This window comes from Arachis duranensis, chromosome 10 (assembly GCF_000817695.3).
Source record: "Arachis duranensis cultivar V14167 chromosome 10, aradu.V14167.gnm2.J7QH, whole genome shotgun sequence".
Taxonomy (NCBI): domain Eukaryota; kingdom Viridiplantae; phylum Streptophyta; class Magnoliopsida; order Fabales; family Fabaceae; genus Arachis; species Arachis duranensis.
The window spans coordinates 59,702,897-59,714,412 of record NC_029781.3 but is presented as its reverse complement, the minus strand read 5'-3'; the positions used below and the strand labels follow the sequence as shown (position 1 = coordinate 59,714,412).

The following is an 11,516-nucleotide window of genomic DNA, read 5'->3' as shown; positions in this document are numbered from 1 at the left end:
CATTCAAAATCACCCATCCAACAATGGGATTTTATGACAAAAGTTTCTCGGCAGAGTCCCAAGTCTTTAGGGAAGGTCAACCTATATCAATTCCTTAAAATTCATTGGAACTCTTAAAATCATAGATTCTCGGTTCAAGTAAATAAAACTGAATTTACTATAAAACTGGCCATACAAAATCACAAGTTCCAACCCAGTCCAAAAATCAACTCATTGAAACGGAACCGGTTCATTTGAATCAAACCGCTTTCAGATTTCTTTTTGGAACCCATTTTTCCATCTCTTCCAAAATGCCTCAAACTTGATTACTCAATCAAAAGTCTAGGTTCCTTTAAAAATCACTAAAAACTCCCTTTTATATTGAAATCAATATTAAAGCATCATTCTTTCCTTCAGTGATTCAAACGGTAACAATAGTTCAGTTCTAAATAAGCCAAAGTCAACGTATAAGGTTTATCAAGTAAATTAAGCTTGAAAACATAAATATCCTCTTAATAAATCAAATAATACAATTTCTCAAATTCAACCCTTTTTAAATAACCTTTCAAACAAGACTAAGGTATTATAAAAATTTCAGCAGCACCTCCCCTAAAACTTGGACTTTTGCCACCCGGTTCGGGTCCCAACTAAACCATTTCTCATTCCTTTTCAACAGCTCAAAACCAGAAATCAATTTAAAGCAAGCTAAATCCAACAATCGCCTCAGTGGCGTATCTCAAGGATACCCTTTCAAAATCAACTTAATATCAATCGATATAACTCATTTCCAAAGTTTTAAAGAAACGGTTCAAATAACGAATCATTTGTCCAAAACCAAATCAATTAAAATAAACCAAGTTGAATTCAGAAGTGCATTCGACTTTTCACATCATTGAAATAATTGACTCAATTCAAACCAATCCTCAACGGTTTAAACTCAGATTTCAAATCTTTAAAGAATCAACTTCAAAACATTATATTTCACAAAGCCGCACAACAACTCAGCCAAACCAACATCCATAATCATTCAAGTCAATCAAATAATACATAAGGCAGATACAATCACCAAATACACAATATCTCACATCAGCATCCATATGTAATAATTCCAATACACAAAACATAGTTTTTGGAAAGCGCCCCAACCTCGAAACGCAAATTTCATATCCCAAACGCTTCACCGAGTCCTTTTCGTCTCAACTCGAAATCACCGGCAACCAAAACCTCAGCTCCCAGCCACTTTTGCAATAACCATAGCAACACTAATCGCAACATATAACAATCAGGACTCGACCCCACGTTACCAAAACTCATTTATTAACCAAACACAACTGAAAACTAACGTGAGGCTTTCCGAAACATACTTACCGAAGAAGAAACGGCTGAACCGAACAGCGGCGGTCTCTTGAACCGGTTCGGCAGCAGCACGTCAGCCACCTCAAGTGACAGCGGCGACCGGACTCCGGCGTTGGTAACTGAAACCCACATACAGAGGCGATAAAGCTGTCGGAATCTTAAACGAATAAACCAAATTCAAAGCCCTTACCGGTAGAGTTTTTTAGGCGACGGAAGAAGTAGCCAGAGACTCCGGCGGTGGTCCCGGGAGTCGAGAACCACCCCTGGCGGCCCGAACCCTTTTCTGATGGCGGCAGTTCCGACCGAGGCGGCGCCAGCGACACAAACAGCGGCTGCGCGCGGTGGCTAGACTCCCAGCACACCTTCAGATCTCTCTCGTCTGTTCTACCATAAAGGACGGCGACTGTCTCTGCGGCCAAGGTCAACGGCGGCGCAGCTCACCAACGGTGGTGATAGCAGTTTCGCCCTGCTCCTGCGCGCGCACGCGCACTCCCTCTTCCTCGTGTCGGCTCCTGTATCGCACCCCTCACGTTCGCAGTTCTGGGTCCGGCGCGGTTCAATGGCGATCGACGGCAAGGTGCGGCGGCCAACCAGCGCCTCCTTCCTCTCCCCTGCGCGCACGAGCTTTCTCTCGCCTTCGTGACACTCTTCAGGCGACGAAACGGGATGATGGTGGTCGAACCGCGACTGGGCAGGGATGAACGGGGCGGCTTCGACGGCGGCACTCCTCGCGTGCGGCAGTCCGGCAGTCGCGGCGGCAGTACCCAGCCGGCGGCGCCGATCCTTTCCCCCTCTCCTTCTCTCCTTCTGGCCCAGTCTCCATTTTTGATTTTCCCGTTCTTCCTTTCCATGTTTCTATGAATGAGAGGGTGAGAGGGAAACAAGTGGGGTGCGACTGCTGGGTTCAAAGGGAGAAATGGGTTCTAGTTAGGGTTTTCAGGGTTAGGGTTTTCCTTTTCAAAATTTAGGGCTGAGGGTGATTTGGTAATTTCACATAAAATTGGGAATAATATAGTAATTGAAACCCAAATTAAATCCAACACTATTTATACATTGAAAATACTATTTGCTCACCAATTTCACAAATTATTTTCAATAAAATGCCCAAATCCAAAAATTAGAAATAATATACTTAATTTCTTCATTTTCCAAAATAGCAGTAATAATATTTAAAATATTACTTATCTAATCCAAATCATATAAAATCCTTATTATTTCATAACTATCAACTTTATACTTTAAATATAGAAAATAATCCAATAATTTTAAAATTGGATAATAATTATAACTTATCTCAAATCCATTAAATCAAAACTTGCCTTAATTATCTATAATAAAATAATCTTTGAAATTAAGGCTATAAATAACTGTAGGATTTGAGACTTGCTCATAATAAGACTTTTCAAAAGTTCTGGGTCTTACATTCATATTGACATTCATAGTATTCTTGCATGCATCATTTGTTTTAATCCAAAATTTTTATGTGTTGAGTCATTTTGTGGTTTTCTCTTTCCTCATTAAATTAAAAAAAATAAAAAATATATCTTTCCCTTATTTCTCTCATAAATTTCGAAATCTTTGGGTTGACTTAGTAGAAAGTTTTTAAAATAAGTTGTTTCTTGTTAGTCAAGTCAAGATTTCAATTTTAAAAATCTTATCTTTTCAAAACTTTTTCAAAAATAAAATATTTTTCATTTTTCTTTCATGTTTTTCGAAAGTTTTATAAATTGATTTTCAAAATATTTTTTTCTTATTTTTACTTCATATTTTAGAAATTAATGCTAACAATTAATGCTTTGATTCAAAAATTTCAAGCTTATTACTTTCTTGTTAAGAAAGATTCAAATTTTAAATTTTAAAATCATATCTTTTGATTTCATGTGAGTCAAGTCATTAATTTTAATTTTAAAAATCAAATCTTTTTAATTTCCTTTCCAAATATTTTTCAAAATAAATTTCAATCATATCTTTTTAATCATATCTTTTTCAAATCATATATTTTTCAATCAAATCTTTTTCAATCATATCTTTTTCAAAAAGAAATTTGATTTCAAAAATCTTTTCTAACTTCTTATCTTTTCAAAATTGATTTTCAAATCTTTTTCAATTAACTAATTGACTTTTTGTTTGTTTTACTATCTCTTATCTTTTTCAAAACCATCTAACTACTTTTCTCTCTCTAATTTTCAAAAATCACCTTCCTCTTTTTCAAAAATCTTTTTAATTAACTAATTGTTTTAAATTTTAATTTTATTCCTTTCTATAAATTCGAATTTTAACTTTAAATTAAAATAAAAACAAAAATAATTTTCTTTTCTCTTAATTAAAATTTGAATTTTCTCCTCTCTCTCATCTCTTTCTATTTATTTATTCATTTACTAACACTTCTCTTCATCTTAAAATTCGAACCCTCTCTTCCTCTCTATGTTTGAATTTTTTTCTCTTCTCCTTCTTCTATTCTTTTCTTCTTCTACTCACATAAAGGAATCTCTATACTGTGACATAGAGGATTTCATACTTTCTTTGTTTTCTTCTCTCTCATATGAGCAGGAACATGAAAAAAGGCATTCTTGTTGAAGCTGATCCTGAACCTGAAAGGGCCTTGAAGAGGAAGCAAAGAGCAGCTAAAGCACAGTCCTGTGAAGAGGACCTAACTAAAATTTTTGAACAGGAAAAGGATATGGCAGCCGAACCCAACAACAACAATGCAAGGAAGGTGCTTGGTGACTTTACTGCACCAAATTCCACTTCCATGTAAGAAGCATCTTAATCCCTGCCATTGGAGCAAACAATTTTGAGTTAAAGCCTCAATTAGTTTCTCTGATGCAACAGAATTGCAATTTTCATGGACTCCCATCAGAAGATCCTTTTCAGTTCTTAACTGAGTTCTTGCAGATCTGGGGTACTGTTAAGACTAATGGAGTTGACTCCCAACCTAGAGATAGCCTGAACTCTTGGGATAAGCTGGTCATGGCTTTCTTAGCCAAGTTCTTTCCTCCTCAAAAGCTGAGCAAGCTTAGAGTGGATATTCAAACCTTCAGACAGAAAGAAGGTGAATCCATCTATGAAGCTTGGGAAAGATACAAGCAACTAACCAAAAAGTGTCCTTCTAACATGCTCTCAGAATGGACCATCCTAGATATATTCTATGATGGTCTGTCTAAATTGTCTAAGATATCACTGGACCATTCTATAGGTGGATCTATTCACCTGAAGAAAATGCCTACAAAAGCTCAGGAACTCATTGAAATGGTTGCAAATAACCAGTTCATGTACACCTCTGAAAGGAATCCTGTGAGTAATGGGACGCCTCAGAGGAAGGGAGTTCTTGAAATTGATGCTTTGAATGCCATATTGGCTCAGAACAAAATGTTGACTCAGTAAGTCAACATGATTTCTCAGAGTCTGAATGGTTTGCAAAATGCATCCAACAGTACTAAAGAAGCATCTTCTGAAGAAGAAGCTTTTGATCCTGAGAACCCTACAATGGCAGAGGTGAATTACATGGGTGAAGCCTATGGAAACACCTATAATTTCTCATGGAGAAATCATCCAAATATCTCATGGAAGGATCAACAAAAGCCTCAACAAGGCTTTAATAATGGTGGAAGAAACAGGTTTAGCAATAGCAAGCCTTTTCCATCATCCTCTCAGCAACAGACAGAGAATTCTGAGCAGCGCTCCTCTAGCTTAGCAAACATAGTCTCCGATATATCTAAGGCCACTCTAAGTTTCATGAATGAAACAAGGTCCTCCATTAGAAATTTGGAGGCACAAGTGGGCCAGCTGAGTAAAAGAGTCACTAAAACTTCTCCTAGAACTCTCCCAAGCAATACAGAAGAGAATACAAAAAGAGAGTGCAAGGCCATAACCTTACTCGGTGTGGCCGAACCTAGAGAGGAGGAGGAGGACGTGAATCCCAGTGAGGAAGACCTCATGGGACGTCCTCTGGACAAAAAGGAGTTCCCATTTGAGGAACCTAAGGAATTTGAGGCTCATCTAGAGACCATATAGATTCCATTGAACCTACTTCTACCATTCATGAGCTCTAATGACTATTCCTCCTCTGAAGAGGATGAAGATATTACTGAAGAGCAAGTTGTTAAGTACCTTGGAGCAATCATGAAGCTGAATGCCAAGTTATTTGGTAATGAGACTTGGGTAGATGAACCCCCCTTGCTCACCAATGAACTGAATGACTTGGTTAGGCAGACATTACCTCAAAAGAAATAGGATCCTGGTAAATTCTTAATTTCCTGTACCATAGGCACCATGACCTTTGAGAAGGCTCCGTGTGACCTGGGGTCAAGCATAAACTTAATGCCACTCTCTGTAATGGAAAAATTGGGAATATTTGAGGTACATGATGCCAAATTCTCATTAGAGATGGCAGAAAAATCCATGAAAAAGGCTTATGGACAGGTAGAGGACATGCTAGTAAAGGTCAAAGGCATTTACATCCCTGCTGATTTCATAATCCTAGACACTGGGAAGGATGAGGATGAATCCATCATCCTTGAAAGACCCTTCCTAGCCACAGCAAAAGCTGTGATTGATGTGGACAGAAGAGAGTTGATCCTTCAATTGAATGAGGACTACCTTGTGTTTAAAACTCAAGGATCTCCCTCTGTAATCATGGAGCAGAAGCAAGAAAAGCTTTTCTCAATGCAGACTCAAACAAAGCCCCCACAGTCAAACTCTAAGTTTGGTGTTGGGAGGCCACAACCAAACTCTAAATTTGGTGTTGAACCCCCACATTCAAACTCTAAGTTTGGTGTTGGGAGGCCCCAATAATGCTCTGAACATCTTTGAAACTCCATGAGAGCTCATTGTTAAGCTATTGATATTAAAGAAGCGCTTATTAGGAGGCAACCCAATTTTATTTTTCTATGTTATTTTCTTTTTTTTAGGTTGATGATCATGTAGAGTCACAAAAACAACTGCAAAAATTAAAGAAAAATAAAAAATAGCACACCGTGGAGGAGAAACTTACTGGCATTTAAACGCCAGTAAGGGTAGCAGAATAGGCGTTTAACACCCAATCTAGCACCATTTTGGGCGTTAAACGCCAGAAAGAAGCACCAGAATAGCGTTAAACGCCAGAAAGAAGCAACAAACTGGCGTTAAATGCCAGAAACAGGTTGCAGCTTGGCGTTTAACAGCAGGAAATTAATAAAAGCTGGTGTTTAACACCAGAAACAAGCAGCAGTCTGGCATTAAACGTCAGGATTGCACAATAAGGGCATTTTTGCACGCCTAAATGGAGTAGGAATGAGAAGTCCTTGGCCCCTCAGGATCTGTGGACCCCACAGTATCCCCACCAACCTCAACTCATTCTCTTTCTCTCTCACACCTTCTCATACCACTTTCCCCTCCCAAACCCAACCCCAAATACACGAACCTACCTATCCCCCCACTCCTATATAAACCCCTCCACACTCCTTCATTTTCACACATTACATACACTTTTCCCCTACTTGGCCGAACCACTTAACCCCCTCCATCTCCTCCATTTCTTCTTCTTCTCCACCCTTCTTTCTTCCTTTGCTCGAAGACGAGCAAAAAATTTAAGTTTGGTGTGGTAAAAGCATTGCTTTTTGTTTTTCCATAACCATTTATGGCACCTAAGGTTGGAGAAATCTCTAGAAAGAGGAAAGGAAAGGCAAAAGCTTCCAGCACCGAGTCATGGAAGATGGAGAGATTCATCTCAAAGGTCCATCAAGTCCACTTCTATGAAGTTGTGGCCAAGAAAAATGTGATCCCTATGCAATTCAGCTAGAATTGTCATAGAGGAAGACATCCTCATTGAAGAGGACAAGCCCATCACCAAAAAGAGGATGGAGCGAACAGGAGAGCCCACTCATGGACCTCAACAAGAGCATGAGAAATTCCCTCATCAAGAAATCCCTGAGATGTCTCAAAGGATATATTTTCCTCCACACAACTATTGGGAGCAACTAAGGATAGGGGCGCCAAAAGCACTAAAGATGGAGCAACAAAGGCAAGGAAGAGACATTGAGGAGCTCAAGCACTCCATAGGATCTTCAAGAGGAAGAACTAGCCGCCATCACTAAGGTGGACCCGTTCTTTAATTTCCTTGTTCTTATTTTTTTTCTGTTTTTTTTATTTTTATGCTTTATGTGGTATCTATGTTTGTGTCTTCATTATATGATCATTAGTGTCTAGTGTCTATGCCTTAAAGCTATGAATAATTCCATGAATCCTTCACCTCTCTTAAATAAAAAATGTGCCTAATTACAAAAGAACAAGAAGTACTTGGATTTCAAATTTTATCTTGAAATTAGTTTAATTATTTTGATGTGGTGGCAATACTTTTTTTTCTGAATGAATGCTTGAACAGTGCATATTTTTGATAGTGAAGTTTCTGAATATTAAAATTATTGGCTCTTGAAAGAATGATGAACAAAGAGAAATGTTATTGATAATCTAAAAAATCATGAAATTGATTCTTGAAGCAAGAAAAAGCAACGAAAAAAAAGAGTAGCGAAAAAAAAGTGGTGAAAAAAAAGAAAGAAAAAGAAAAAGCAAGCAGAAAAAGCCAATAGCCCTTTAAACCAAAAGGCAAGGGTAAAAAGGATCCAAGGCTTTGAGCATTAATGGATAGGAGGGCCCAAGGAATAAAATCCAAGCCTAAGCGGCTAAATCAAGCTGTCCCTAACCATGTGCTTGTGTCATGAAGGTCCAAGTGAAAAGCTTGAGAATGACTGGTTAAAGTCGTGATCCAAAGCAAAAAGAGTGTGCTTAAGAACTCTGGACACCTCTAATTGGGGACTTTAGCAAAGCTAAGTCACAATCTGAAAAGGTTCACCCAGTTATGTGTATGTGGCATTTATGTATCCGGTGGTAATACTGGATAACAAAGTGCTTAGGGTCACGGCCAAGACTCATAAAGTAGCTGTGTTTAAGAATCAACGTACTGAACTAGGAGAATCAACAACACTATCTAAAATTTTGAGTTTCTATAGATGCCAATCATTCTAAATTTCAAAGGATAAAGTGAGATGCCAAAACTGTTCAGAAGCAAAAAGCTACTAGCCCCGCTCATCTAATTGGGACTAAGTTTCGTTGATATTGTGAGATTCATTGTATATTCTCTTCTTTTTATTCTATTTTGTTTTCAGTTGCTTGTGGACAAGCAACAATTTAAGTTTGGTGTTGTGATGAGCGGCTAATTTATACGCTTTTTGGCATTGTGTTTAGATAGTTTTTAGTAGGATCTAGCTACTTTTTAGTATATTTTTATTAGTTTTTAAGCAAAATTCACATTTCTGGACTTTACTAAGAGTTTGTGTTTTTTTCTATAGTTTCAGGTATTTTCTGGCTGAAATTGTGGGACCTGAGCAAAAATCTGATTCAGAGGCTGAAAAAGGACTACTGATGCTGTTGGATTCTAATCTCCCTGCACTCGAAATGGAATTTTTGGAGCTACCTAAACCCAAATGGAGCGCTCTCAGTTGAGTTGGAAAGTATACATCCAGAGCTTTTCAGCGATATATAATAGTCCATACTTTGCCATAGTTTAGACAATGCAAACTAGCGTTCAACGCCAGCTTTCTGCGCTATTCTGGCGTTAAACGCCAGAAACAAGTTACAAGCTAGAGTTAAACGCCCAAAACAGGCTGTAAACGGGCGTTTAACTCCAAAAGAAGTCTCTACATGTGAAAGCTTCAATGCTCAGCCCAAGCACACACCAAGTGGGCTCGGAAGTGGATTTCTGCATCATTTACTTGTTTCTGTAACCCTAGTAACTAGTTTAGTATAAATAGAACTTTTTACTATTGTATTAGAGATCTTTGGACGTTTAGTCCTTAGACCAATGTCTTGGTCATTCTGGTTCCCCCTCTGGGGCCGAAGCCAATGAACACCATTATCACTTATGTATTTTTAACGGTGGAGTTTCTACACGCCATAGATTATGGTGTGGGGCTCTGCTATTCCTCGAGTATTAATGCAAAGTACTATTGTTCTTCTATTCAATTCATGCTTATTCTTATTCTAAGATATTCATTCGCACACAAGAATATGATAAATGTGATGATTATGTGACGCTCATCACCATTCTCAACTTATGAACGCATGATTGACAACCACTTCCATTCTACATGAAAATAAGCTTGAATGTATATCTCTTGGGTTTCTAATCAACGATTCACATCGACTCCCCTCTGACAATGGGGCATCTGCATCCGAGATTAGAATCTTCGTGGTATAGGCTAGAATCTATTGGTAGCATTCTTGAGATCCGGAAAGTCTAAACCTTGTATGTGGTATTCCGAGTAGGATTTGGGATGCAATGACTGTTACGAGCTTCAAACTTGCGACTGTAGGGCATGGTGACAGACGCAAAAGGATAGTAAATCCTATTCCTACACGATCAAGAACCAACAGCTGATTAGCCATACGATATCTGTGCATGGTATTTTTCATCCGAGATGAAAAATCCGAGAGTTGATTAGCAGTACAGAAACCGTAGAAGACTATTTTCACTGAGAGGACGGGAAGTAGTCATTGACAATGGTGACACCCAATATACAGCTTTCCATAGAAAGGAGTATGAAGGATTGGATGAAGGCAATAGGAAAGCAGAGATTCAGAAGGAACAACGCATCTCCATATGCTTATCTGAAATTCCCACAATGAATTGCTTAAGTATCTCTATCTTTATTTTATGTTTATTTATATTTTAATTATCAAAACTCCATAACCATTTGAATCCGCCTGACTGAGATTTACAAGGTGACCATAGCTTGCTTCAAGCTGACAATCTCTGTGGGATCGACCCTTACTCACGTAAGGTTTATTACTTGGACGACCCAGTACACTTGCTGGTTAGTTGTGCGAAGTTGTGAAAAAGAGTTGAGATTACAATTGTGCGTACCAAGTTGTTGGCGCCATTGAGATCACAATTTTGTGCACCAGATTGTATTCTTGATTAGCTTAGGTTGAAGGAGTGTGTTACATTTAAGTGTGGGGGAATCCTTTGGGAAACTTTCGTAGTAAAAGAAAATGTTTGATTTGGGCATTCATTGGAAGTTTTGGAAAATGCGAACATTCATGAATGAACTAATTAGACCATATGCAATTTTAATTTGAAAAAAAAAAACAAACTCTTCATCATAAGAAGGGGCGCAAAGGTGCCCTAAAGAGTAAACAAATGAATAAAGGAATTGCATATGTGATGTTCTGTGAGAAAAGCATACATGAATGTGTATAACAAGTGTGATGGAAAGTTAGGTTGCATTTTGTGTTTGATTTGGTTGATATAGGTTGAGTGAGAACTTAAACTAATCAAGGATTCGATCATTTTAGTCCACTTGGCCATATCTATCCCACCTTTACCCTAACCCCATTACAACCCCAATAAGTCCTCATGATAATTGCATTTATGTATCACTTGTTTGTTGTTTGTTAGATGAAAAGAAAATCCTTGAAAGCATGATTAGAAGGAGATTTGAGTGATGTGACCCTAAACACTAAGTGATTAGAAAGTATACACACCTAGTGATGGTTCAATTACTCAATTCTATGCTTCCACTTATCTTTGTCATGCATTCTTGCAAGTTACTTAATTTTGATGAGTTGAATCAATTCTCTAGATCTTGTCGCATTGAAATCAATTCCATGCCTAGCCCTATTCTGTCTATACTTGCTTGGGAATCTGATTGTTTGTTTTCACCAAATCAACAGGACATTATAGATAGATAGATATATAGCATATACATACTTGCATGCATATAGATAGTTGCATTTAATAAGTTGACTACCCCTTTGATCATTCTCCTTGTTGGTTTAGCATGGGCACATGCTATTATTTAAGTGTGGGAGAATTGATGAGTCCATATTTTCTGATATATTTTGGCTTGATTTGAATGGATTCTAGCATATGGACTCACACTTAAGCACCCAAATAGCATACTTTTGTGTTCGATCCCTAATTTGATCCTAAATGTGAAAACATGCTTTTTAATGCTTAGATTAGTGATTTTTAATTCCACTTTTATGTCATTCAATGCCGTGATATGGTTTGTGAGTGATTTCAGGCCTTGAAGGCAAGAATCGATGGCCAAAAGTGGAAGAAAGCATGTACAAGGGAGAAAACATGAAAAGACAAGGAAAAGCACACACAGCGAAGTGTGCATGCGCACAAGCAGGAATTTCCA

The 11,516-nt window shown here is 38.0% G+C and overlaps 1 long non-coding RNA gene and 1 other non-coding gene across 2 annotated transcripts in view; both read right to left on the bottom strand.

The window, feature by feature from the left end:
• LOC107469836 (uncharacterized) overlaps positions 1–1,607 on the bottom strand; it is a 7,439-nt gene extending 5,832 nt beyond the window's left edge. Inside the window, exon 1 of the long non-coding RNA XR_008004579.1 lies at positions 1,526–1,607. This is a non-coding gene — a long non-coding RNA (uncharacterized LOC107469836). The remainder of the gene's footprint in view (positions 1–1,525) is intronic.
• A 2,740-nt stretch (positions 1,608–4,347) lies between these two features.
• On the bottom strand, positions 4,348–4,451 carry LOC127743318 (small nucleolar RNA R71). The gene has a single exon (XR_008004710.1). It is a non-coding gene; the product is annotated as a small nucleolar RNA R71 (small nucleolar RNA).
• Between the last annotated feature and the right edge of the window lie 7,065 nt (positions 4,452–11,516).